Source organism: Triturus cristatus, chromosome 7 (genome assembly GCF_964204655.1).
Source record: "Triturus cristatus chromosome 7, aTriCri1.1, whole genome shotgun sequence".
NCBI lineage: Eukaryota > Metazoa > Chordata > Amphibia > Caudata > Salamandridae > Triturus > Triturus cristatus.
In genome coordinates this window covers 775,546,269-775,572,229 of record NC_140590.1, presented here as the reverse complement: position 1 = coordinate 775,572,229, position 25,961 = coordinate 775,546,269, and positions in this window count along the sequence as shown.

The following is a 25,961-nucleotide window of genomic DNA, read 5'->3' as shown; positions in this document are numbered from 1 at the left end:
TCCAATTGGGGTCTGATCTATTGTATTGTAGGATATCATCTATTTTAGCCCCTTCATCCTATGTAAGATTTCCCCAGGTATTTGTTAGTATAGGAATCCGAGGTGTGTTCAAGTCCTTGTTCTTGGCCATGCCAAGACAGGAAGTCTGCTGCACAGTTTCATTTAGAAAAATCATCTGCTGTGGAATGAGGCATGCTCTAAATAGCGCTTCAGTTCCCTGGACCTGCCAATCCCTAGAACCCCAGACTGATATTAAGTCTATAGTGTCTTTCCATAAGTCGAAACCCTGTTCAGACAGCTGGGTAATAAAGGATGCAGAGTAAATCTGGTTGGTGTTTGTCAACATATTTTTCTGTGCTGATGTAGGTGCAACCTTATAGTAATATGTGGTCGGATCTGAAATGTTAAACCCTGAAAAATATAAAAATTTCTGTGCAAACATTTTTGAACTGCTTTTTGGAGGTGTAGGGCAATGTTCCCATTGGTGATAAGTGAAAACATTCCTAGGGCTGCTGGATTTGTGTAGAAAGTGATTACCATAATGTTGATAACAATACATTGTGTTAAAATCGGATGTGTCTTCCAACATTTGATTGCTAGAGAATGCGGCAGATTGTTCTAAATCAGACAACATATTATTCACAGTTTCAAAATCCCAGTCATCGGAAAAAGAACTGGAGGTAATCATATCATTTAAGGAAATTTTAAATAAATGTGGTACTTTTAAAAGTTCAGTCGTACCAAATATATCATAATCAACCTTGTCCCAAACCATACCATCAGGTATAGGAACTGCTGTAATGTTCACTGATGACAAGTCTCTGTGTTCACAATGTTATGTAACATGAGGTTTTAGGACCAAGTTCACTTTTGACGCTGTAGAGTTTGGCGAAGATAAGTTCCATTAATAATTAAGTGGAAAGTAGTCACTTAGACTACCCAGAGAAGAAAGAAAAGTATCCCAGTGATTATCCAAAGTTTTATCCAAGGTGAGACCAGGTACGTTTTCCTAAGAAAGATGAAAAAATCTTTCATTTGCTGTTTATGAACTTTCGGGGCTGGCGTCGTTTCAGGCTCACTTGGATCCAATGAAAAGGTATCAAAGTCGATGAAATAGCCAGATGCAGTTTAATCTATTTTTGGTATCTCAGCAGGTTTTGTTGAACATGTCGATTGCTCTTGTTGAGGCATATTTATGTAAAAATCAGTGTTAGGTCGAATTGAAATTAGTCTTTCATTTTGATTTTGATTTTCTGATGCAAAAGGAACGAGTTCCATCGCATTGTTGTTTATTCCAGTGCTTTGCAAGGACGACTCTTCAAACGTGATGAGCCTTTCTGTCTGAAGTTCCTGTATGGTAGCGAGAGGAGGACGTCAGCTACCCAGGAGCCCATGAGGCCTACTATTCAGTATCCGCCACATGATGTGGTTTTATCATATCTATGGAGACAAACCTATTCTCCTTTTTTCCGGCAAGAGGCGGCAGCAGTACAGTTCTTGTTCCTTCAACTGCCAGGACAGGTGCAGGCTCCCTGTAAGATGGTCCAAATTCTCTTTTGTTCGTTATCTTTTCTCTGACCGGATCCCCAACTTTAGGAATCCAGACAGGTCTTGCTGTGATTGACTTGACTTCCCCAGTGGCAAACCTTTTCACCTGGACATTGCTCTGTAGAGCTCTTGCTTCATTTAGTTCCTGTAAAACAGCCAAACGTTTATTGATGTCAAAAGGTTTTTCATCTGCCACTGTGCCTTCACAATCTAGGTCAGGTACCCACATTCTCATGCCGAAAAGGACCTCATAAGGAGTGACCCCTAGAGAGCTTCTTGGCATATTATTTAAGGTCCTCTGGACCCTATATAGGTGATTGACCCAATTACCACCCGCGCCTATTACTCTAGCTGTTAATGATTGCTTTAAGTCCCGGTTTTTCCTTTCCACAACCAGATTTCCCTCCGGATGGTACAGAGAGGAGTACCACAATGTTACACCCAAACTTCCCATGGCCTCCCTGTAAGCCCTAGAGCTAAACGTGGGGCTGTGGTCAGAATGTAATGTGCAAATGTTTGATAACAGAACGAGCGTCAGCCGAGCGCTGAGGCCATACCCATAGGAATCTTGAGCAGGAATCCACTGCAACCATTATGTACTTGTAAGCCCCATCAGATTGTAAGGGGCAGCAGTGGTACAAATGGACACACACAAGAGGTCTGTCTGATATCAATAATGGTGTCTGCGCCAGACATGTTATGGTGGAGCCTTTCATTTGTTGACAGATGTCAAACTTTAAGACATAGTCTTTAGTCTGCTTCATTAACCTTGGCCACCAATAGGGTTGTTTTAAAAATACAGAAACCGTTGCTGTAACTCCTGCGTGTGCAGAACCCAGACCCTTGTGTGCAGTTCATATTAAGCCTAATCTGTGATCCATGTTTGGTATAACTCTATCCCCCAATCCTGGAATCTGAGCAAATGGAACGTTGTTTGCATCTAACTTGTAGGAGTACTTGAGTGGAAAACCTTTTGGAAGTGCTTTGTTGTCTTTATGTGAAGCAATGACAGCTACCATTATCTGGCCGTCTATTCTTGTTTTTGAACAAGTGATTGCAGCTACGGACGCAGTTCGTACTGCCCCCTTCACGGCTTCATCAGCCAAGTGAATTCCCTCGAACGTGAACACCATCACGTTGATAACTCACTGTGTGTATCACGTGAGCTCTTGGTAGCTCGTTTTTCAACTCTGCTACCTGTTCCCGTAGCATTTTGTGCTTTATTGTGCCACCTTTTGAGTCTTTAAACCCATATTGTCCCCAATAATGTAGGTATTCATTATATAACTGGACACAGTAAAACGAATCGCACACAATTAGTGTGGGGAATTCTCGGTCTGTGTTAACCAGTGCCAGTAAAAGAGCTTTTAGTTCTGCTAACTGGGCCATACTGTCTCCTAAGGACTGGGTCTTTGTACAACTCAGATGGCCCTTAACAATTTCACACGCGGCGCGGTATTGTTGTATACCTCCTATGGCCGGTTGAGCTGATCCATCAGTGTAAATTACAAATTCATGCTGATCTAGAGGCATAATTTCATTCGGGAGTGGATATTCCTGTTCGTATTGCAGGAATGTCTGTGTTTTTTTTAGACATGGGTCGTACCTGTATTCTACATCTGATGCAGTGAGAGAATCAGCCCATTGTGGATGTAAAGCTTTAGCATTTGGAACGCTCGCCTTTGTAGCAGCCTCTAACGCCGGTACTGGGGTTAGGACAATAATTTGTTTTCCCTGAGCCAGTGATCTTTCTCTCACTACAGCAGTCTGTACTGCTGTCAGACTTTTCTCTGTGGATGCAAAACGCATCTCAGCATTTGTGTATTTGCCCAACCCTGGACATCAAACCGTATGCTGCCAGTTTTAGGGTGGTGGCATTTCTGGCATTTACTGAAATGTCTATTGCATTTGCATCTTCTTCTTTGGCTGAGAAGTTTAGTTCAACTACCGGGTCTTCCTATACCATCATTGTTTTTAGTAAGAAGAGCTTTTCAAGGGAACTGAGATAAGGTGTTATGCACAATAGGAACAATGTATCCTTCAAGCTTGATTAAACCAACAGCTAATCCATAGGAATTTGCTTACTCAGCTGTGGCGGATTTTGTTCCCTACCACTCCAGATGTCTCTGGGGAAATGTGAGTAGGGGTCTCTGAGAATAGCACGACTGAACTACTCAGATTTGACCGTTAAATAAATGCCTAACCAACATTGGGCACCATGTCGTGTAGTTCTTATAAATCTACATAAGATCCGCACGTTTAGACAACATACACTGCAGGCTTGGTGTCTGAACTAATTCCAGGCACCCCCACCGGGTATTTTGGCCTGCATGCCAGCTAGCTCACAGTGCCACTAGAAACTCCTCTTATCAAGGAGAGAATAGTTCTTGGCAACTATCGAACTTCACAACCCTGATCCCTCAGAATCTTGGAAACAGTGCAATAGTTTTCGCTCAGTCACTCGTGCTCACTTAGTCTCAGAGATGTACTCAGAATAAAATGGTCTGGACGTTTTCAATAAGCATTTATCAGACAGTAACATATATAAATGATTAAAAGCATTAGAAAAGTGAAAGGATGGTAAATCTCTTCCAATTTGTTATATAGGTGAAAGGTTGTGATGTTACCTGGGCCTATATTGGGGTAACTATATGGAATATAACAGGAATACTAGACGAAGAGGACACGAGGGAGGCTTGCATGGGACCTAGTGATGTAGGGATCTCAATGTGGCTGCATATGATCCAATCCAACTATTTGCATGCAACATATCTCAAGCCAAAGCTCTTACAACGTGTGCCTTTAGGTACACAAGTGGCATATGTGAGATGCGCACTTTCGATGGCGGACTTCTATCATGTTGCTTGGGAAGAAGTGGGTCACACACTCCCTGATGCCCTAGACCGCTTACTGGAGTTAACCCTTCGTATGGCTTTATTTGGGATGCTGGAGGAAGTGGGGGGCCCCAAAGCTGAATGTGTATTCCAGGGGGTGGCCTGTTTGGTTGACCAACGAGATGTGGCCAGCACATGGAAATGACAGAAACCACCAACAATTGGGTGCTGGCGGGCAGGGGTGGACTGGTGCGCCCACCAAGAAAAGCCAGTCTTTGAGGCGCATAGCTACCCCCAGAATCATGCGCGGATATGGGGAAAATGGTGTGATTATTATTGCCTGTCGATTTGAAATGGTAATGTTATAATGTCATGTACCCAACCTGCCGCAATGTCACTCATGTATATCGATCATATTTTGCACTGTGTAATAAGCTGCCTTGCTGTAACACCTAAATAAAGTGGTTATATAAAAAAAAAAGTTGCTGAACTGTAGTCGTGTGAGGTCATGGGTGATGAACTATTGCTACTATTTGAGAAAGACGCCCCCTACAGACAAAACTTTGTAGGTCTGGGAGTAAGGGGGAAATAAACCAAAAATAATAAAAAACCTCCCACGTGACAATAATTACTTCAATACTAGCTAACATGTAGCATAGAAACAGGTCATTAACTCATAATGTCTCCACCCATAGATCAAAATGTCATATATATTTTATTTTATTATTGTCATCATTAAAAACAATTGAATAAAGGTCATGATTTTCATTGTACCATTTCTTTTACATTATTTTTCATTTACATTATTTTTCATTTACAATATCTCAACAGATTTTTGTAATAATCATAATCCTTGTGTATAATCCGTTTGGACCAGGGCCGGACTGGTCATTCCGGGCCCCGGGCCCCGGGCAATTCCCCGGTAGGCTGGTTGGGGTGCTGGCCGGTTTTGTGACAGGGGGGCCGGTTCTGTTGTTGGGGCCGATTTGGACCGGTCGGTCCAAATCAGCCCCAACAACAGAACACAGTGCTTACAGTTACAGGCAGCAGTTGTACATTAAACACAATCAGATCTGAGAGGCCTGGTGTGAGCTGCGGTGCCGCGCAGAGGGCCGGGCGGCGCTGCGGCGGCCTGATCAAAATGAAATAATTTTATTTGAAATTGGCGCGGGCCATGCCAATTTCAAATAAATTATTATTTCATTTTGATCACACTGCCGCGGCGCTGCCCTACTCATTAATGTATATTACACACACACTACGTTACCACTGACCTCACCTCCTGTCACCTGACCATGATGATGTTTTGTTGTTGTTGAAGAAGCGCGCAGCACGCATATGTCACTACCGCCGCGGCGCCGCTGTTTTATTTAGGGTGGGGTCTGTGCAGTGGTGCTCATGCGCATTGGGAAGTGCGCGTGACTGAGGCGAGGTCGAGGCAGGCATTTCAGAGCAGGACAGGTCAGCCAGGAAAGAGAAAGAGATCTGCACCCCTGCGCACCCCGTAATTTAATCTCCCCTTTCTGCTGCCCGCAGTGCAGGTGAGTGCTATTTGTTGTTTGTTTGCAATCCTGTGTACTTATTTTTTCTGAGGATGTGTAAATAAAAAGGAATCTTATCAGCATGACTATGTGGGAGCAGTCCTAATCTGTTTGTGTGTAAGGGCTAGACATTTACAGATTTTACACGAGTTCAGCTTCCCATAACTGCAGGGGTCTGATGAACAGAGAGCCCAGTTCATAAACGTGTTAATAAATCTTGCATAGGTACAAATTTAGGAACTTCAGGGAATGGCAAACTTTTCTAAGAGCACCGTCACGGGTGGTTGGTGCAGGGCAGGCAATAAATCAAAATTTGTAATTATGATGATGAATCAATCATCATCATGATTACAATTTTTGGTTTGGTGCGCATGGTGCGGGGCTGGATCAGCACCCAGTGCACCACCTCCAGGGGCAGGCCTCGGTGCACTGCCCAGGACCCTCAGGGCCGGCTCTGTCCTGAAGCAGTGCAAACTAGCGGGAGTCGGAGCGCCGCGCTGGAGAGTTGGCCAGCATGTGATGTGTCCCGCAGGTGCGTGTAGGTCCTTTGGTGAGAGTTGCCGGTCGGTGGTGCTTGTGCCCGAGTAGCGCTGCATGAACTCCTCGAAGGCTAGCGCTTGTTCTTGAATTTCTCCTGTTCTGAGGGTGGGATGTGCGGGGACCAGCAGGAGACGCGCACAGGCCTACGGGTTTCCCTTCGGCCCCTAGGAATGATGGACAACCAACAATAGGAGATGTAGAGGCCACAAGGTAGTTGAGGTTTGGGTGGCATCTGCCCTTGCTCTAGTTCAGAATTTTAACCCCGTTTTGCTGGATGAAACTTGCTTTACATTCAGCTGTTTATTTGAAGTCCCTGTGAATAAGAAGCAGCTGGGGACTGTGTGGGCTCAGACATAACACCTGCAAGTATTCAGTCATATACCTGCATGAAATTGAACCAACCCACATGAAAATGCGAGAAGTGCACTGGCATAGCAGGTTTGTAGGCCCCCTCATCAGTCAGCTCCTTACTGGCTGGCACTGCATTTCAAGCCAACATCAGAGGCCAACTGGCCGAGATGTGCAGTTATTCTAAGTATCCTTAAGGCCCTGCTGGCCACTCAGTTATTTGACTGATCCAGTTTGTTTATCTTAGAAGTGGCTTCCTGAGATGGGACATGTCATGCAAGAGCTAAGATGCTTACATGCGAGTTTGCCTCAGTAAATGGTCACTGATATCTGGAATACTTGCTGGTCCGTCTCAATTTCGTCATCTTTGAGGGATTTGAAATCCTGGCCAAACATATCACAACATCTATTCACTATAATCTATTCATTTTAATGACCTTTGCAATGCATTACATAGAAATACAGTAAATTGTCAGCTTTCACATCAGCATCTTTGTTTCCCAATTGCCTAAGACTGCTTTAATAAGCGCAACTGGTCCTAGCCGTGCTCAAGGCAAGTGATAAAGAGGGTATCTGGCGCGCTATTGTTCTATTGGACTAGAAATACTACAAAAATTCACAGTTCATCTCTTTCCCTTAATGCAAGTCCTTCTCTCCTTTCTTTAAGTTGCTACCTCAGGAGGGATAAGGTACCATCTGCTTTCATCCCTGCTGACCTCTCACATATCCAGGTCACTGGAGACCAAAGGCCCACAGCCCACGGGAAGCATTAAGGTATAGTGAGGTTTGCCCCGCGATGGATGGGTCTTGGGTGGGCTTAGGTGTACCCACCAGAGCGCTGCTGTCTGTGTATGATAATGGCAAAATACCTCGTGTCACACGCAATTCAGTTCAGAATATGTATACAAACAAAAAAAATGCATATATTCCACCAATTGCAATATGGAGGGCTTTTCACTGTTCTGAGCGCAATGCACTTTGTTAACTAGTCTGTCCAGGAATCTTAAAGTTGTGTTTTTATAGCCATTTCGAAGTGAGATCATTGTGGAGACTAAAGATTATATTTTCTTCACGATACCAACTGATTAACTATTAATACTTCCTTTTAGGGTTTTCAGGACACCTAGCCTTAACATTACACTTTATATTAGACTGGCTTGAGTTTAGAATAGTATACCGTTCAAATGTATGTGTTTTGTATTTTTTAATTCGCTTAAGGTATACTATGATCACGTGTCACTATTTAGCACATGGCACTTTTTGATTTTTTAACATATTTCCCCTTTAAGAAAGTGAAAGCACGTTATTCACCTATTTCACTGCAAGATGTGTTTAGCTGTGACTGAGCACTATAATGTTCACTTATTAAATTGCTCTTATGGTTAATATGTCATCTGAATTGTAGGTGCTGCTTAGTGATGATGCATTTAAATGAATTCTACTGATCTATTGACCACAAGATGTCATTAGGGGATGAAATGTGTGTATTGAAGAGATTCTATTTGTATACCACACACTGCTCAATAAAATAAATAAACCAAGATTGAGAAACTACAATAGTCCCCTCAAGCTGTTGCCAAGTGCACTGCTGAATAAGAAACATGTTTGAGCTACAGAAGGGCAGAGCACTATTAATCAAAATACCAAAGATCACACAGTGAAAAAAGGGAAGAGGGTCATATTCTCTCTCTCATTCGCTCTCTCGCTCTCTCTCTTTCTCTCTCTCTCTGTCTCTCTCTCTCTCTCTCTCTCTCTCTCTCTCGCTCTCTCTCTTTTTTCTTTCTTTCTCTCTCTCTCTCTCTCTCTCCCTCTCTCTCTCTCTCCTTCCATCTCTCCCCCTCTCGCTCTGTATACCTCTCTCCCTTTCCCTCTCTCTCCCTTTCTCTCTCTCTCTCCTTCCATCTCTCCCCCCTTTCTCTCTGTATCTTTCTCTCTTGTGTCCCCTCTCTTTCGCCCTCCTTCTCCTTTTCCCTCTCCCCCTCTCCCCCTCTCTCCCTCCCTCCCTCTCTTTCTTTCTCTCGCCCCTGTCTCTCCCTCTCCCTTCCTCTCTCTCTCTGAGAGGGAGAGAGAGAGAGAGCGAGAGAGAGAGAGAGAGAGTCTCTCTCTCTCTCTCACTATCCCTCTCTCTCGCTCCCTCACGCGCTCTCTATTTATCCCTCTCTCCCTCTCAATCTTTCTCTCTATACCTATCCCTCTCTCGCTCTCTCCCCCTCTCTCTCCCTCCCTCTATCCCCCTTCTCTCCTTCTCTATCCCCATATCTCTCTCGCTCTCTATCCCTTACTCTCTAGCCTCTTCTCTCTCTCGCTCTATCCCTCCCTCTCTCTTTTCTATTCCTGTATTTCTATCACTCCCTCTCTCTCTCTCTCTCTCTCTCTCTCTCCCCCTCTCTCTCCCCCTCTCTCTCTCCCTCCCTCTCTCTCGTCCCTCTCTCTATCGCTCCCTCTCGCTCTAGTCTTTCCATCCCTCTCCCCGACTTTCTCTCATTCCTCTACTTCCTCTATCTCTCATTCTCTTCCTCTTTTTCTCCCTCTTCTTCTCCATTTCTCTTCTTCTGCCTTCCGCTCTCTCTCCCCCTTCCTTCCCCCCCTCTCTCCTCCCCACGTAAAAACATAGCCAGACCTATTGCCGCAGTCATTGCTTGTTCTTGCTCCTCCCATCGTTTCTATACAATATTTTTGTCAATGAATGTGTTATGCAGACATCTTCATTTGTTTTTTACGAGTGTTCAGACCTCTTGGCGGACCCGCCTGGGGGTTGGGGTAGAGGGGGCAGGGAGCCTCATCACTATTCAGAACACGTGTACCCGGAACAACTGGTCTTGCACAAACTGCTTAAATTCAGAGGAATAATTGTAATCATTATTAAGAGTTACATTGCATGGGTGTGTTGTTTCTGGCCTCTGTGCCCTTGGTGCTAGTTATCAGAGCTTATGAGTGACATTTCCACAGTTTCTGGCCTCGGTGGCCTGTGTGACATCATATCTCAGTGCTTAATGTGTGACAACGTGAGTGATAATTTATTGAAAATACAAAAAAGAATATCAGAATATAGTTTTTACGCTGTAAAGTTATGACGTTGAAACAGTCTTAAAAAAAAACCATGCATAGCACTTTTTGTTGAAAAGACAAGAGTGGCCCGAAGGGTGTTGTGATCATCACTGTACAGCGACTTAAAGAGTCCTGGGCAGCATTGTATGCAATTTCATTTACTATGCTTTCAAAGTTAATACAATCTAATATGTAATGAAATATGTGTTGAAAAATGCTTTGTTTTGGCCTTTCTGTCTCCCAAATTTTCTTGGGTGGGGGAGAAGTTCAACCCCCCAAACTCCCCCTAGTAGTGGTTGCTCACTGCGCTTGCTCGCTACACACCATGTGGGGGCTGGTCTCACTTTTACTTTGTTTTCTCTCATTCACTACTTGTGTCTATTTTTGATGCTCTCTGAAAGAATGTCTATGGGTGCATATGGCTGGGTGGGTAACCTGATGTTCTTTAAGGTCATCATCTACTATTTACTGTGCTTTGAAAGTTGATACAATTTGAATACGTAATGAAAAATGTGCTGTAAAATTCACCATTTTGGTCTGTCGTTTTCCAAAATTTTCCCCAAACCCTCCTAGTAGCGGTCGGGCTCGCTCGCTGCGCTCGCTAGCTACGCGCCGCACGAGGGCTGGTCTGGCAAATTTTCCAAGGCTGCTTTCAGTTCCCAGTCCGGCCCTGGTTTGGACGGAGGGGCAGGGAGCGCCATGCCACACGTTCTGCATTTCAGAATAAGGATGGGATACATGGACATCATCAGTGTAATGTTGCAGGACGTGCCGGGCACTATGACCGGCACAGTAAGTGTGAAGGTGAGAGGAGAGCAGGCAGGCGGAACAGGAGGAGCCAGGAAGGCAGTTAGAGGCAGGACAATAAATAAGGCAGAGGTAATAAGAATAAAGCTCCCACTTAAGACAGACTTAAGACAGACTTAAGTTTGTCTTAAGTCTGTCTTGAGTCTGTCTTAAGTTTGTCTTAAGTTTGTCTTAAGACAAACTTAAGACAAAATCCTAAATTCTGTGAATACCAAAAGTAGTAAGTTTAGGATTTTGTCTTAAGTTAGTTCTGTGAATCGGGCCCCACAGCTGGCAACAAAGGTGGTCGTAGACCCTGATTGCTTTCGCTTGTTACAGGAGGACTCGATCCGCTGCTTTGGCGCTGCTGTGCTCTTCTGCGACCCGGGAGCTCACCCCGGTCGCGTGTTCCTGCTGTGTCTGCCATCCCTGCAGAGCCGTCCTGTCGAGCGCTCCGCTGCATCAGAGCTGCTGTGCCGCGACCCGAGAGCTCACCCAAGTCGCGTGTGTTTCCTGCTCTGCTTGCTGTGTGTCCATATCGACGCGACCCGGGAGCCCACCCCGGTCGCGCAGGATCCGAGCTGTGCTGTGCCCGCGTTGCTGTTATGCCTGTTGTGGTTCCGTGAATTCTGAACCCATTCAATGAAGGTTGCCATATCGTGATGATTTTGATATCAGCGAACCGCAACTGACAAGTGCGGTACGCGTAAGCATTTTCGTCATGCTACACCGATGGATTCACTGTGTATTTAACGATCTAGTCTGCACCCGTGGGTTCCATTTTGTGCATAACCGCCATTTTGTGGTTGCCCTCACATAGGCTAACGACTACAGGATGACTGTGGCCAAGCGAGCCTCTAGGGACGCATACACCTTAGTTTCAGCTCGTGTTGACTTCAGTTTGTCAACTGACCCTGTTTCCCGAGGCTAAACTTGTTGAGCCAGTACCTTGTTAAGCAGCTGGTCAGATAGAGATCAAAGAGCAGGACATTATTGATTCTATGGCACGCGCACACACCCCTCTATCTTTCTCCTCATCTGTTTCTGCTCCTTACTTTTATGGCCTTATGGCCTAATTATTGATTTGGGTTGAGGTCTTTTATGATGGGCCCGTCCGGCCTGTTCGAGCAAGAATGCTGGATTTATGCCTTGTCATTGGCGGTGGGTTGGATAACTGAAAGTGGGTTTGTCGTTATGTGATGCCTCTGTAAATATCATCCTCTGATTGGTCAAGTTTGTGAGTAATTGATGCTAGCCAGGAATGTGTTTTTTGGCATAAAAGACGACGCTCCGCTCTATTATGTTGAGCAGTCTCCTGAGAACATACACCGTGTTGTACTTCTAGGATCTCTGTTACTGGCTGCAGCTAATAAATATGATCTTTGATGTCACCAGAAGAATCCCGTGTCTCTGTACTCTAAGACAGGTGAACCCGAAGACTGAGGGCGTGTCCCCTGCGCCGCTGGGATTAAAAATCCTGTTTCTTCAGTTGGCGCCCAACTCGGGGCGACTTCAGCGGTACCGGTCCAAGCCTGAAGATCGTGAGGAGCTTCGTGTGAAAATTCTGGAGGGAGGCCTACCACTTCATCGACCCCTGTATGTCGTTGTGGTCCGAAAGTCTTTGCTGCGAAGTTCCCTGCATTCCGACGGCTACGAGGGACTGCTGCCCTGACTGTCGCCCTGTCTTGGAGCCATTTGAGGATTTGTAAAGCGAGACGATAGACGGGTCTTCTGGCGACGTCATCGATATTTCAGTTAAGTATGAGTGGTGCGTCTCCCAGTTTGTTTTGGTATCCTTCGGGATCGCTTTGATTTGGTATCCTTCGGGATCGCTTTGATTTGGTATCCTTCGGGATCGCTTTGATTTGGTATCCTTTGGGATCGCTTTGATTTGGTACCTGCAGGCCCCAAAGCCGAGGGACTCGTGTATTCACGAGGCTATCGTTTCTGATATTCCCTTGAAGTTTGAAGCTAGACTAGTGAGCGAAGATGCCTGGTCTTAGCAGACTTGGAAAGATATTTTGTTATGGTTGTAAAAAGGATTCCCGATTGGAGGACTCGTGTCCGGTGCCTCCGATCGGAACTCCGACCTATGAGCTCTATTTGAAACACGGCGTGGGCCCCATCACGTATAATGAGGTATGGATTAGGTATACTAGGAAAGATGGTGTCCTAAAGTGGCCCCAATATGGTAGCTACGACACGGAAATTTTAGATAATTTAGAAGTCAGACTCTTCAAAAAGAAAGCCCGGCCGGCAATGTTCGCCTCCTTCCGCATTTGGCGAAAGGAATCTAAACAAAAGGAAATTAAGTTAGCGAAACGAAATAAACGTGCACAAGGTATGTCGATGGTGCAGGCTGCGATACAATTTAGGGATAATGAGGAAGAGCAGGAAAGCGAACAGATGCTTAGGCAACGTAAATTAGCGGTAGACAAATGTTATCCAGTTTTGCCACCTCAACAGCAAGAAGAAAAGGAAGATCTTGTGAAAGATCCTTTAATGTCGCATCTATTAAGTTCGCCACCCCCTTATGCTCAGAGTGCTACCGCACCTCCGCAACTTGTAGTTGCGCAACCTCCGGTTGTTTTACCTCCAGCGGTTCCTCAACAGCCAGCTCTCCCTTTGCTGGCTACTACTATTGCTTTGGCGCAGCCTTCTCAAGGGCCGCCGTCTTTGCTACCTCCTTCGTCTACTACCTCTATACCTGTGTTGTCTGTCCCTTCTGTCACTATTCCGACTTCGGTTCCTTCTCATTCCGCTTTGTCCTCTGTTCTTTTGTCAACTTCTCCTTCTGCCCGACGGAGAATGACTGATGCGGTTGCTAGTTTTTTCTCTCTTCTAATATCACGGATCATCAGGCCCTGTTAACTATTTTTGGAAATCCCCAAGCCAAAATGCCACCCAGAATAGAGAGTTAGGGCATCCGTCTTCAAGAGCATACTTATACTATTGTTTACAAGCCTGGAAAAGCTGCAAATCCAGATGACTATATGTCGAGACATCCTAAGTCAACATCCAAATCAAATCCGTCATTAGCGGAAGAATACATCCATTTTGAAGTGGCTCAAGCTAAACCACCAGCAGTCCCTTTGGAGGCCATCCTTGAAGCCACCAATGAGGATGTCACCTTACAAAATGTGAAACATTGCATCCAGACAAACAGCTGGGGACATCTGGAAGAGTCCGGACAGAGCAAACAAATTGACAGTTATGAACTGTCCTCGTTTAGACACGTGAAGGATGAATTGTCCATTACCTCAGATGGTCTTTTGCTAAGAGACAAACGAATCATCATTCCAAAACAGTTGCGTCAAGGCGTTATCAACCTAGCGCATGAAGGGCACAGAGGTATTGTAGCCACGAAGAGAGCGTTGCCTGAGCGGGTCTGGTTCCCTACACTTGATCAGATGGTTGAACTCACACTGAAAGACTGCCTGCAGCGTCAGCTAGTAAGTCGAGAGGAGCCACCTGCGCCCCTACAAATGTCAGAGTTGCTGGACAGCGTCTGGCAACATGTCGCAGTAGACTTCTTTGGCCCGTTGCAATCTGGCAAGTACATCTTGGTCGTAATGGATGAGTACGTTTCCCGATTGCGCACCTCATATCATCAACCAAAGCTGCCACCACCATACCTGTGTTGGATGAAGTTTTCGCAGCATGGGGCATACTGAAGGTAGTGAAAACAGACAATGGCCCACCATTCAATGGGCAAGACTTTGCCGCATTTGCCAATCACTTAAATTTCAGACACCGGAAGATCACCCCCCTGTGGCCACAGGCCAATGGGATGGTAGAAAGATTTATGGCCACTCTGAAAAGCAGAACTTTCAAAGTGTGATGCTCAAGTGGGTCTAAATGAGGTGTTACGAGCATATCGAACCACACCACATACTACTACAGACAGATGTCCTGCCACCTTCCTGTTGGGTCGCACAGTGCGCACAAGAATATCGGCCTGGGAAGACATAGCCAGTGGTCATCATCAAGACTCTGATTGCGCACCTCGTATCATCAACCAAAGCTGCCACCACCATACCTGTGTTGGATGAAGTTTTCGCAGCATGGGGCATACTGAAGGTAGTGAAAACAGATAATGGCCCACCATTCAATGGGCAAGACTTTGCCGCATTTGCCAATCACTTAAATTTCAGACACCGGAAGATCACCCCCCTGTGGCCACAGGCCAATGGGATGGTAGAAAGATTTATGGCCACTCTGAAAAGCAGAACTTTCAAAGTGTGATGCTCAAGTGGGTCTAAATGAGGTGTTACGAGCATATCGAACCACACCACATACTACTACAGACAGATGTCCTGCCACCTTCCTGTTGGGTCGCACAGTGCGCACAAGAATATCGGCCTGGGAAGACATAGCCAGTGGTCATCATCAAGACTCTGATCAAAAAGAATTAGCAGCAAGAGACAGACTGAAAAAGGAAAAGATGAAAGAATACGCGGCCAGTCGGAGGAAAGCTGCACAGTCATCCATTCAGGAAGGGGATTGGGTGCTGGTACGGCAAGAACAACAAATAAACGCAGACTGTCGATATCATGCTTGCCCACTGTTAGTGATAAAACAACAAGCATTTGCAATGCAATAGGTCTCGCATTTACGCGAGTTTAAGCTATAGGCTTTTATTTAGGTTTCAAAAACGAAAACATAAATAAAAGACATTGTCATTTACAATGCCAATAGCTTAAACTCGCGTAAATTGCGAGACCTATTGCATTGCTAATGCTTGTTCTTTGTGGGAGCTAAAAGATTTTAAGGCCGAACCGTCGAATGTGTGGAGGCCAAGTAGTGAGAAGAAAATCTGTCTTCCGCCTCATTAGATTACACATTACCTTAATCAGGGTGGTTACAGGGCCGGGGTACTGTATGGCATGGAAGAGCCAGAGAACAACATATTTAATTTAATATGCATGTGAAGAATTAGAGGTGTGATGTTCTCTTTTTAACACGGGTTAAATTGGGTATGCACCTAGCTGAAACTGAAGAGACATAATACAGATGGTTTTGACTTTGAGCATCTGCTGATAGTACAGCTCTTGACTACACAATATCACGGCCAGAAGAACAAATCCAAATCTTAGTTGGTACAGACTATTTACGATTGGAGTTCAACACTTATTAGAAAACTGCCTTGCAAAAAATATGCTAAAATTGAATCTTTCTTTTTGAACGTGCCTTGTTAATCAGTTATTATTAGCCGCAGCTTAGGTAGCTGAGCTTACCAGCCGTTTGACCTTCATTAAAGAAAGACGCGCTCTGTGCACAAGGGCTCGTTTAATCATTCATGCCTAAAATCACCAAAGGTTAGTTAAAATGGCGAGGGAGTACATTTTTGCACTAGACCATCTATTCATGCGCGACCAGATGCACATTATAGGGTTAAGTGTGAATATGATTTGCTGGAAATTGATTGAGGTTGTTAGTACAGCTGTGAGATTTTCCAGAGGAATTCAATTACAGTGAAAGATATGACTTGAGCTTTACGAGAAAGAGTCTAATTAGACAAAAAGCAGAGTATGGCAAAGTTGTTTTAAGTGTGGAACATCCTGTGCAGCTTATTAAGTAAATGACGCGGAGCCACGGAAAGCTCGAGACCAAGCTTTCCAGTTGCTTTTGACAGCAAACCTACGCTCCAACCCTTTAACATTGATTTTCAAGACAATCCAGCACACACAAGGATACAGGCCCCATAACCTAACAATTAATAATATTATTCCTGCAGCACGCCTTGCGGACACAGGAAGCAGCTAGTTCCCTCAGCGTGACCGAAATTATTCCTGAAAGATGTGAATGTAGAGAAATTTACAACATCCGCCACGAGGTTCCCGACGCCAGTCAGGCAGCCACCCAACTAATACCACAGCAACAGTAAATAGCGGCAGACGCAGAGAAGGACGGCATTGGAGCTGTGATCGGATGGACGACAGGAAAGCTGCTCTGTGATTGGGCATGAGAGGCAAGGTTGATGTTTCCCTCTGTAATTGGCCAGCCGCTCACACCTTCGGAATGGATTGGTGTGCTGTGGATATGTTGGAGAAAGTTTTGTGAAAAACAGTTTTAGGCGAAGTTGTCAAAATGATGCAGAAAATAAACATCAAAGGAGAGAAACAACAATAAAATGAGCGCTAGTTCGTAAATAATAATAAAAACACCACTTTTGTCAAGGGAGTGGGGAAGAAACAGATACAAAGGGGAGAGAATATGGGTAATGGCCAGAGCTGCCCGCTCAGGAGCTAGGGAACCAAGTTCAAGTCTACGCGTTAACATCCTGTGATTCTGGGCAGGGCAATCACTTAATTTCCCCGAGCCTCTACCAAACAAGCGGCCGTGCGGCCGCGAAAGTGATCGCGATCAAACATCAAAGCGGCCGTGCGGCCGCCAAAGTGAAAGTAATCGCGGAAAAGCACGGTGCGCGCGCCCGCGCACATGCACTGTAGCTCTAGGCTGGCCTGGTAGCACTTTGTGGAGCCCCTACAAAAAGTCTCGCCAGACCAGCGCATGCGCTGGGTCAGGCGAGACCTAAAAAGGGACTATGGTCACAGCTACATCAGAGGACAAGAGGATCACAAGAAATGTGGGGCACTTCCAGAAATGCACGCCCGCTGTTAGAGAAGCGTTGGCTGTGCCTGACAGTGCATCGAAAGGGGACGCACCTGAGAAAGGAAGTGAGCATCGGCCCTCCACCTCTCCTGGTGAAGGGGAGCAGGCGACTCAGGAGGTGGCTCACCGGCCACACTAACTCCATTGACGACAAGTCTACCTCATTGAAGGACTGTAACTATGTTGTTTTCTTTTGTTGTCTCTCTTGATATGAACTGACACATCTGAAGTGTTTCAAGTTGTTTAAGAAGGGGGAGATGTAATGTTGCAGGACGTGCCGGGCACTAGGACCGGCACAGTAATTGTGAAGGTGGGAGGAGAGCAGGGAGACGGAACAGGAAGGCAGTTAGAGGCAAGACAAAAAAGAAGGCAGAAAAAATAATAAGAATAAAGCTCCCATCTCATCACACCTAGTGTCAGTGTCGTCTGTTCCCGTTCTACGACACTACAGTCAGGAACTACTAAAAAAAGTTTACATTTTCAATCCATCTAATCTCGGGTTTCAAGATACTTGAACAGACGTGCCAAGAGTTTGTCTAAGGATGAAGGAATAATTTGAAAAAATAGAGTATGGGATATCAAAAGCCTCCATATCAGAATGATTAGAGGTTGATTAGAGGTTCGTTAATGATTTTTTGTATAGATTACACAAGGATTATGATTATTACAAGAAAATGTACAATCAAAATCTGTTGTTATATTGGAAATGAAAAATAATGTAAATGAAAAATAATGTAAAAGAAATGGTACAATGAAAATCATGACCTTTATTCAATTGTTTTTAATGATGAAAATAATAAAATAAAATATATATGACATTTTGATCTATGGGTGGAGACATTATGAGTTAATGACCCGTTTCTGTGCTACATGTTAGCTAGTATTGAAGTAATTAGGGTCACGTGGGAGGTTGTTTATTATTTTTGATGAACTATTGTAAATGGAGATTGTTTTGATTGAGGTAAAGATTTTAAGGCCCGACTCCATTTTAATTTGACAGAGGCTCCATTTATTGTATTTTTGCAGAATCATCGACATGTCTGCCATTGATGCAGATGGCTGTCCTTATCTTTCCAAGAACCAGTGAAAGCGTCAAGTCACTTTGATATAGACACCAACAAGTCACCAAATGCGACATCAGTCTAAAACAAATGCCTTGTCATCTCAATTTTAAGGTCAAATAAGAACAGCCAACCAGTCACGTCTGAATTGTTGTATTTTTACCTTATTTGTTTAAAATGCATCTTAGACTATTATCTTAATGCTCATTGGCTATCCCAGACATTCCTATGGTGATGCTGTAAATGTGATCGCAAATAAGATATTGTATAAAGGGAAATGCCACTTCACCACTTGTTAAGAGAGGTCCTTCACACTAGATTATCATGCAAGATATTGCTCGAGAAGATCCTACCTACCAGTGATGCTGCTCTTTCGCACTTTCCAATGAAAGCTAATTTCAAGTCCAGAAAAAGTTGATGCTGATGTGACTCATGTTTGCCCTTTGCCAACCTGATGTTTTGCTGTAAATAGGTCTGAGGTGCACTCATTGTTTAAAATCTTTTTGCAAGGTAGTCTACTCCATGCTCTCCTAGTGTAGTGCATAGTTGTAGGTTTTAATGTGCTAGATTATTAGATGACATTTTAACCATGATAGAAATGTTTCTTTTACTCTCATTTGCAACATGCATTTCTGCTGTTTTAATTGTATTATATGTTGTTAATTAGATGTGCTGGGCAACAGGGTGCACCTGTTGAAATAAACACGCTTTTAAGTTAAAGTGTTTTTTTCTTGGCATAGTTTGTGTGTGTGGTATTGAAGAGAATGAAACAGGTTGTTTCTAATTACCACTGTGCCCTTGGATCCCTGTTTAGGGATTGTTAATAACCCACTTCAATTATGTATTTGGTGGGGTTCTGCTTGGCTACAAAAACTTGTCTTTCATATTCAAGCATTGCTGCATTGAACTCATGTCACCCGTGGCTGTGAAAACAAATCTTGTAGAGGTGAACCAGAGACTCTGTTTACACAACGCTGTCACCCAGCACTAGACCTAGATGTTTTGGGAACTCATGAGTAATTACTTTTTGATATTAACACACATGGGAACCATTATGGAGATGTGCTTAGCCATCATGGTTCCCTCCAACATGGAATAAGGAAGCACCTATTGCCATTGGATGGTCAAGTTTCACTTTTAGAAGGTTATTCTGTGTGTTTTCAAATTATTTGAATCCATTTGAATCTGTCTTTCTTCATGCTGGTACCTACTTTGTTAGAAGCCAATTACAATGAAACAATTACTCAACATCTAAAACTTCAACAGGGCGGGACTGGCCGTAGAGGGCATCAGGCGTTTTCCTGGTGGGCCCGAAGGGTGAGGGCAGGATTTGGACCTGTGGGACCGGTTTTGTAGCAGTACTGCCATATCGCCCCCCTGTAACAAAAGTACAGCGGAATTTCCCACTAGTTTTTGTTACTGGGTGCCAATTTTGCAGCAGTGCTGCAATATCGGCCCCTCATAACAAAAGTGCAGCACAACAGCAGTGTTTGCCACCAGCCCCCACCTCTACCCTACCAGGGCCGGTCCAAGGTAATTGCTAGGGCTATTTTGCCTTCCCAGTCCGACCCTGATCTACGAGGTGTCCTTGCGGAGGACAGTTACTTTTATAATAGCTGCTCATGCGGCTTATGCCTTTTAGGTGTTTTACTCATCTGTGGTGTTGGATCTGGCCCTCTCTGCAGGATCACCCCCACACTTTTTGCCTTAGTTCTCCTATTTTTTTGCTATATTCCTTTTTGTTGGCCTTAGGACTCTGTGCAGTTTACCACTACTAACCATTGTTAAAGAGCTTGTTCTCTCTCTTCTGAACATGGTAACATTGGCTTATACCCAATTGGCATATTTAACTTACTTAAAGGTGCCTAGTAAACTGGTACTACATGTACCCTTGCCTGTAAATTAAATGCTACTAGTGGGCCTGCAACACTGATTGTGCCACCCACTTAAGAAGCCCTTTAAAAATGCCCCATGGCCTGCCATCACAGAGCCTGTGTGCGCAGTTTTAAACTGCCATTTCGACCTGGCAAAGCAACCCCTTTGCCTGGCTTAAACCTTCCTTTTTAATACATATAAGTTACCCTTAGGGTAAGCTCTGGCCAGCGCAGAGGGCAGGGTACAATGTATCTAAAAAGTGGGACATGTACTTTTAAGTTTTACACGTGGTAGTGAAAAACTCTTAATTTTATTTTTTACTACTGCAAGGCATATGTCTCCCAAAGAATAACATTGGAGTTGCCTTATTACATTTTATTAGTATAATTTCTAAATTGAAAGAGATAACCAGATTCTGTATGGTGTCTCTGGAACCACAATTTAAAACTCTAGCTTATGGTGGAGTTAGATTTTAAGTTGCAATTCGGAAAATGCCACTTTAAAAAAGTTTCTGTAGCCTGTCTTGGGTCACATGACTTGGTGACAGTCACACAATAATGGGATTAGGTGTGCCTGAATGGGCCATCTGCTGGCAGGATGGGGTGGTGGATGTTAGCACAGCCCCTCTTGCAACTGAATAGCATGTGTTCGGCCTTCACACAAAGGGCCTAACGATCCCACAGTGTTAGTGCAACCAGCTTGGAACCAGCGCACGGGAGTCAGGAAATTCCGTGCACTTCAAAGAAACCTCCCAGAAGCATCTCCCACCTTCCACGAGAAGTGCGCCAGAGTGTAAAAATAGGGGGCCTTATCCCCACCTCTTAAGTACGCTTCTGGACCTCTGGATAATCTGCCAGGAAGAAGGACTGTTGTACTGCTACTCTGAATGAGCTGCTGCCTTGCTGTGCTAACCTGCTGCCTGCTGCCCCCTTGCCTAGGGAAAAGAACTGGACCTGCAACTTCGTCTTGAACCCAAAACCCCAAAGTGACTCAAAGGGCTAGTCTGTTGGCCTCCTGATCTCAGCCTCAGGGACATAAAATGTTCCCCAGCAGCTCATGGACCCATCTTCAGTGAGCTCCTGACCCCAAAGTGGTGCCTTGCATGTCTTGGACCCTTGGTGTGGGACTTGGAATCAAGCTTTGGGGCTCTTCGCGACTTCAAACGGGCCCGTTTGCACTGGATGTGTGCCGTTTGCACTGAAAATCAGTGTGAGCCACCACCAGCCCATCTCTTCTCACAGCAGCATTGACAGCCCATGGGGGACCGTCAACGCGAAGCTCCAGCCTGCCTGTCTGAAACGCCCGACTTGCTCTTTGCACCATACTGACTGGCATCCGCTATGCTCTCCCTGCTCCACACAACTCTCGCCAGTGCCACTCCTGACACAAAACATAAGGTAAAATTTCAGCTGAACTAATCTGGGACTGTTTCCAGACTGATTTGCATAATTTGTGTCTGAACTGGGATGGCGAAGTGAGCTAATGAACGATGAGGGATTCAACCTAGATCTATGACTGGGGGTGAGTGTCTGATAAGTTTCAGTACTACATCCATCATCTCTTTGTGTTTTGCTTTGGTCGCCCTAAGTTGGCAGGGTATGCCCAGACGTGGGTCCCTTGCTCACTTTGCCACTTGATTCAAGCTAGCCTGGCTGATGAGGGACGTTACCCCAAAACCGGTCCCAGGATACTTGTTTCCGTCAAGGGAAGACATGGCTTGGCAGTTTGGGCTTGACTGTTTCCATGAGGCACAGGGTCAAGACTGATTTGCATGCAGCTGGGTCTGAACTGAGGTGGCGAAGTGAGCTAGAGAATGATGATGGATTCAACCCAGATCTGTGACGGGGGTGACTGTCTGAAAGGTTTCAGCACTCCCTCCATCATCTCTTTGTGTTTGCTTTCTTTGCCCTAAGCTGGCCGTGTATGCCCAGACATGGGTCCCTTGCTCACTTTGCCACTGGACTCAAGCTAGCCTGGTTAATGAGGGGTGTTATCCCAAAACCAATCCCAGGATGCTTGTTTCCTTTAAGGGAAGACCTGGCTTGGCAGTTTGGGCTTGACTGTTACCATGGGGCACAGGGTCAAGACTGATTTGCATATAGCTGGGTCTGAACTGAGGTGGCGGAGTGAGCTAGAGAACGATGATGGATTCAACCCAGATTTGTGACTGGGGGTGACTGTCTGAACATTTTCAGCACTCCATCCATCATGTCTTTGTGTTTGCTTTGTTCACCCTCAGTTGGCAGGATATGCCCAGACGTGGGTCCCTTGCTCACTTTGCCACTGTATTCAAGATAGCCTGGCTGATGAGGGGTGTTACCCCAAAACCAGTCCCAGGATGCTTGTTTCCATCAAGGGAAGACCTGGCTTGGCAGTTTGGGCTTGACTGTTCCCATGAGGCACAGGGTCAAGACTGATTTGCATGCAGGTGGGTCTGAACTGAGGTGGCGAAGTGAGCTAGAGAACGATGATGGATTCAACACAGATCTGTGACAGGGGTGACTGTCTGAAAAGTTTCAGCAGTCCGTCCATCATCTCTTTGTGTTTGCTTTCTTCGCCCTAAGCTGGCCGTGTATGCCCAGACAAGGGTCCCTTGCTCACTTTGCCACTGGACTCAAGCTAGCCTGGTTAATGAGGGGTGTTATCCCAAAACCAATCCCAGGATGCTTATTTACGTCAAGGGAAGACCTGGCTTGGCAGTTTGGGCTTGACTGTTACCATGGGGCACAGGGTCAAGACTGATTTGCATATTGCTGGGTCTGAACTGAGGTGGCGGAGTGAGCTAGAGAACGATGATGGATTCAACCCAGATCTGTGACTGGGGTGACTGACTGAAAAGTTTCAGCACTCCGCCCATCATGTCTTTGTGTTTGCTTTGTTCACCCTCAGTTGGATGGATATGCCCAGACGTGGGTCCCTTGCTCACTTTGCCACTGTATTCAAGATAGCCTGGCTGATGAGGGGTGTTACCCCAAGACCGGTCCCAGGATGCTTGTTTCCAGTCCAGGGAAGACATGGCTTAGCAGTTCGGGCTGGACTGTTCCCATGAGGCACAGGGTCAAGACTGATTTGCATATAGCTGAGTCTGAACTGGAGTGGCAAAGTGAGCTAAAGAACGATGATGGATTCAACACCGATCTGTGACTGGGGGTGAGTGTCTGAAAGTTTTCAGCGCTCCGTCCATCATCTCCCTGTATTTGCTTTGTTTGCCCTAAGTTGGCAGGGTATGCCCAGAAGTAGGTCTCTTGCTCACATTGCCACTGGACTCAATCTAGCCTGGCTGATGAGGGGTGTTACCCCGAAACCAGTCCCACGATGCTTGTTTCCACTCCAGGGAAGACATGGCTTAACAGTTCGGGCTGGACTGTTCCCATGAGGCACAGGGTCAAGACTGATTTGCATATAGCTGTGTCTGAACTGGAGTGGCGATGTGAGTTAAAGAATGATGATGGATTCAACCCAGACCTGCGACTGGGGGTGAGTGTCTGAAAGGTTTCAGCGCTCTGTCCATCATCTCCTTGTGTTTGCATGCGGCCAGCCTGACATGCGCAATTTAGGCTTTTCAGTCATTGCTATGGGGGGGCTGGGAAGCAGAGACAGCTCCTCACGTCTCCAATGGAGCGCCACGATCACCTGCCCCTGCCTGTGTTCGTGCTGCTCTTATGCTGTTTACTGTGATAAACAGCATGAGAGCAGTGATTTCATTGGCCGAGATGGGTGAATGCGCTTGCTCCACACTTCAGTGTGAGTGGTGCTGGTGGATTCGGAGGTTCCCTATGACCTCCAGATGCTGATCGGTGCTCCCAGCACAACCACCAACCTTGCATGAACACAGGGAGGGACTGTTTAAGCCACCTGATGCCTGACAGAGCCCTCAGAGCAAGAGTCGCTCTCAAACCTAACGGATCCATACGGGGGGGCAGTGACCCTTGCCGCCTGCAATGGAGACCCTGGGTCCCGCAGTAGGGCTGCCTCCACATCACCGCTTTCCACCTCTGGGGAACCCCTTGAGAGCCCTGCCGGATTTTGAGAATATCACCATTGGTGGTGGGTTTGAGAGCCCAACTGTGAGCAAGCCAGCTTCAGGTAAGTTTTAAAACTTTTTTTTATTATCAACCCCTCCATGCCCCTCCCCATGCTACCCCTTCCCAACACAAGCCCCCTCCCCTGCATCCCCTCCACCTGCCTCACCACTTTTTGTTTGTTTCGGCTGCCACTGGAAACAGGTTGAGAGGCTGAAGTAGGCATGCAAATAGAAGATAAAGGAATGGACTCTAAGACTGTAGTTAAGAAGAAGGAATTAGAAGAAGAAAGAAGCAGGACGCTATAAGAAACATGCTGATACAACTAAGGATTCTACTGAAAAACAAGACTTGGGCAAGTGCGCTCCTAGACAGCGCAGCAGATGTCACAATAGTTCATCAGATGCTCTAGAGGTTTCTGGGGGAGAGTCGAACTCAAGTTGAGATAAATATTTCAATCTTCCTGATAGGATTTATGATTTTGACTTGCAAATTGAAGAAATATTAATAATAATAATAAAACCATTTCTAGAGCGCCTGGTTACACTAGCATAGTGTGTCCCCGCGCTGACAAGTGCCGCTGCTCCCGAAAGGCCAAAGTCCGGGGCACGCCTGAATCCCAGAAAAAAGAGTATTATTTACATGGGAATAGGTGAGTTTTCAATTTTAATCGGAATCTTGCTTCAGAGGGCTCCATGCGTAGATCAAGAGGAAGCCTGTTCCAGTGTTTGCTGGCAAGAAACCTAAAGGAAGCGCCTCCAATCTTGGTCTTGCGAACGCGGGGAAGTTGGAACAGCATAGCTCCTGCAGATCTGAGATTGCGGATGGGACGATGGAGAGTAAGAAGGTTACGCAGGTAGCCAGGGCCTTTACCCTGGGCAATGCGATGGGCAAAACAGAGAGCCTTGAACCTGATTCGCTCCCCGATAGGGAGCCAATGGAGTACATATAGTGCCTTTTTACCTGATGCTCTACGTGGGAGGTTTAACACCATACGTGCAGCAGCATTTTGTACGCACTGTAGTTGGTGGATACCTTTTTTGCTAAGGCCCAAAAGGAGAGCATTGCCATAGTCCAAATGAGGCGTGACTAAGGCATAAATGAGTGTTTTTCTAGCACTGATGGGGAGTAGTTCGAGAACTTTACGGAGTGTTTTGAGTATTCCAAAGCATTTGCCCGTGATTTTGCTAATCTGATGCTTAAAGGAAAACTCCGTATCCAGCATGATCCCCAGGTTTCTGACGGACTCCACCGGATGAGGAGTAACCCCTAATTCCGTAGGCCACCAGGCCTGTGAACAATCGGAGGGGGATTTACCAACCACTAGAAGTTCAGTTTTGTCGCCATTAAGGCGCAAACAGTTGTTGTTCATCCACCCTGCCACGGAGAGCATGCAGTTAGAAAAATTGGAGGCCGCATCTGCCAGATTGTGTGTGAGTTTAATTATTAATTGGGTATCGTCAGCATATGTGACGATATCCACTCCAAAGGCTTCCACAATATGAGCCAAAGACTCCATGTAAAGATTGAACAACGTAGGGCTCAGACTGGAGCCCTGAGGAACTCCATGTCTGAGCTTTCTGAGGGAGGATTTGTAGGGGGGACAATGCACCTGGAAACTCCTATTTTCTAAAAAGGATTTAATCCAATTCCAGTGCAAATCCTGTCACTCCCATGTCTGAGAGGCGAGACAGCAGCGTTGAGTGCAGCACAGTGTCAAAGGCTGCACTTAGATCTAATAAA